The following is a 3,351-nucleotide window of genomic DNA, read 5'->3' on the forward strand; positions in this document are numbered from 1 at the left end:
AGCAGAAGCAGAAGCAGAAGCAGCTGCTGCTGCCATCTAGTAAAGTTGGTTGGACCCTATGTTCAAACTGGGGTTTGGTCCATCAGGCACCACATAGTTCAAGCTAGTATCTACATTCACTTTTTCTTTCCCACCTTGTACACCAAGCATTTTCCTCGTCCCAGTGCTCAGGCCCTGGGAAATATTAGCAAACAAATGAGCACGTAGGGAGAGGGCAAGCCTCAATCCCAGTCTCCATCGCCAGCCAACATGGTCATCTATCACCGCTACATTCAATCACCTGGTTTCCGGACACAGCTTCCTTCCTTTGCCCAGTCTTGGGCCACTCAGTAGAAAGCAAACCCACTGCAGATCTACTCTATGACCACCAGAGGGTCCCACAGCATTGACTAGAAAGCAGGGCTTTCTCCGCGAGTCTCAGGTCTTAGGTCTTTGCCAGAGCGCCCAACCTCCAGCCAGTAGGATCGCCTGGGGGTAGAACTTGCTGCTGCCAACTCTGTTGAAACCTTTATTCACACCAAGCAGCCGGCATTTCACAAGAGGACAGAGCTGAATTTCTGTGTGTCTGCACCCTCCCCAGCTACATTCCAGGATTAGCAATGAACAAAAAGACTATCTGTGGTTTAAGTAACCGTTTCTCTTTGGTACAAGCTCCACCAGCACCCTCAATTTCTGTCCCGGGCACCATTTGCCCTCCCTGAAGAGCAGGAAAGTGCCTGACATGACTGACATGGTGGGCAGGCCCCATCTGGCAGAGCCCCATAACCGCAACCCCAGTGCCAAGCACTGAGATTCAGACAAATCCGTGTTCTGTTCCGACCTAGTTACTCAACTCAAGGTGCCAGTTAGGTTTGCTCCTCCTTGGAAGAGACCCACCCACAGCAGGAAACTGGGAAATCAGTTCCCTGGTTACCAGAAATGTTACAGGGAAGCTACAATTTCACCTTTTCTCTGCCAGCCACCCCAGCTCGCACTTCTGCGACTTACGCAGACTCAAAACTTCTGATTTTCATTCTGCTTTTATCTCTCTTTTGAGGGTTTATGAAGAGCCTGGGAATATTCCTGGGAAGATTGTAAACTAACATAAAGATATCAAAAAATTATTTTAAAATACCTAAAAGGGGAGCCGGGGAGATAGCTCAGTAGAATAAGCGCTTGCCTGGCAAGCACAAGGGCCTGAGTTCAATCCCTGGTTCAAAAAAAAAAAAACATAAAAAGGAAAAAAAGAAAGAAAAAGAAAAGAAAACCTAAAAGGTAGAATTGGGTCCTCTTCCTTCAGGATGGCTACACGTAAATAATCAATCTTATATAATAACCACCCCCAGGATAAAAACTGGAAGCCCATTTCATGGATGAAGAAAAAGGAGAAGCAGAAAATTGCCTGTAGCATGAAACAATTATGGAGCAGAGCCAGGATCCAACACAGGTCTGTCTGGCTCCACTCCCTGGAAAGTGTTTCTCCTTTATGCCCACAATGGCTGCCAGGTGGTTGCTATTGTTAAGTCTATTGTGGTCTGGAAAGGTTAGGAGGTGCATCCAAGCTCACATGGCTGATGAGTAGTGCAGAAAACAGGATCCCACGCCCATCTGGAACTCCAGGGCCTGCGCTTACAGATACTGTTTTAACTCAGTTGTTTTGTTTGTTTCAACAGCCAGCAAAAGATTCGGCCAGATTCCTTCTCGAGCTGTCTTTCCCGCCTAGTCTGTCACCAACCCCCTGCTGCACACGCTCCAGATTCTGGTGGTTTTTCAAATAAGAGATCAAATCCAGCTCCTCCCCAGCGCTGAGCCTTGCGGGAAGGCCCCGCGCTCCACCTGGAGAGCCCGGTCTCCACCCCTCCTTCCCGCTCAGCCCTAGATCCTCTGCTTGCTCCAAGTCTGGCTTTCGCGGCTGCCTCAGGCTTCCCTTTCCACCCAAATCGGCCTCTTCTGTTGTCTCTCTCGCCCTTGTTTTTCGCATCAGGGTTCTCACAGCAACTTTAACTTTTAGTTTTCCCCTTTTACTTGCATTTTGTCTTTCTCCCTAGAACGTAGGTTCATGAGGGCAGAAATGTCTGTCTCCTTCACTGACATATTCCTAGCACCCAGAACATGCCAGGAATTAGCAGGCACTCAGTAAATATTTGCTAGGCTATAATCACTAGAATCTGCAAATTTGTCTGTAGAAGAAAGCAAATGCTTTTCAACCCCAAGGTCTTCAGTGTTTTTTTTTGTTTGTTTGTTTTTTTAAATTTTTTATTTGTGTGTGTGTGTGTGTGTGTGTGTGTGTGTGTGTGGCCAGCTTAGCCCACCAGGGGGCGGCCCCGGCTGGCATGTGGTGCTGGGGGATTGAACCGCGGTCCCTTTCCTTTGCTGAGTTTGTTCTAAGTAGGTGCTTTAGACCACTGAGCCATCTTACCAGCCCCTTGTTTGTTTTTTTTTTTTAAAGCCATAGTTCTTCAACTTCTGACTATGAGAGGTAAGTTAGGTAGCAAGCATAGCCTCAGAGTCCCCATAGGGAAGCCCACCCGGAGGCATCACCCACAAATCACACAGACCAGAGGCCACGGGTCTCTGGCCAGCCCCACGCAGATTCCTTCCAGCTGCTTCTCCGCAGAGCAGAGGGAGTCAGGAAGGCCAGGTCTGCGCTCCAAAACCTGCTCCTGCTGGGCCCCCCTGCATGCCTCTGTGCTCCTTAGATGGTTTTCAGTCTTCCTCATCCACCCCATTTTACCCATAAGGTGACTCAGGTTGAGAGCAGTGAAGTGATTCTCTGAGAGCCACATGGCTACCTAGGCGAGTCGCTGTCTGGCATTCTTCTGTGGCTCCTCAGCACCTTGGAAACGAGCTCGAGGCTCCTTAGCAGGTGCCAGGGAAGGCGTCTCTCCTTGAACTCATTACATCCAAAGCTCTGAGGGACTTTGTGCCCTCCCCACACAGAACTGGGCCAGCACGGTGCACCTGGGCTTCCAGGGCTGGCATGGCATGCGGTACTGGGGATCGAACCTGGGTCCTTACACTTGCCATGCAGGCACTTAGATGGCCAAGCTATCTCCCCAGTCCTATAATGAGTTATTTATGATAGCAGAAAGTTCAAAGCAAACTAAATGCTAAAAAAATAGGACGTGTTTTTAACAAATTATGATATCTCCCTATGTAGAGTATATTAATACAGTTATGCTTCTTTTAAGCTTTGTTTGTTAACTTGTTTTCTTCTCTTTTTTTGGATTGCTGGCAAATAGTCTCAACCAGATCACTATAAATTGATTCTCAGTCAGGGTACGAAAGAGGACTGCTGCCACTCTACTGCACCAAAATTGATGGGCATGGGGCCGCGGAGCTGGATCAGTGGAATAAGTGCTCCCCTGGCAA

At 48.5% G+C, this 3,351-nt stretch overlaps 1 long non-coding RNA gene across 1 annotated transcript in view; it reads left to right on the forward strand.

The window, feature by feature from the left end:
- Nucleotides 1-517: 517 nt before the first annotated feature.
- Nucleotides 518-3,351, forward strand: part of LOC111817087 — a 20,590-nt gene continuing 17,756 nt past the window's right edge. The window contains exons 1-2 of the long non-coding RNA XR_002821360.1: nucleotides 518-627; nucleotides 1,368-1,485. This is a non-coding gene — a long non-coding RNA (uncharacterized LOC111817087). The remainder of the gene's footprint in view (nucleotides 628-1,367; nucleotides 1,486-3,351) is intronic.

Source organism: Octodon degus, unplaced genomic scaffold, assembly GCF_000260255.1.
Source record: "Octodon degus isolate 3935 unplaced genomic scaffold, OctDeg1.0 scaffold00048, whole genome shotgun sequence".
NCBI lineage: Eukaryota > Metazoa > Chordata > Mammalia > Rodentia > Octodontidae > Octodon > Octodon degus.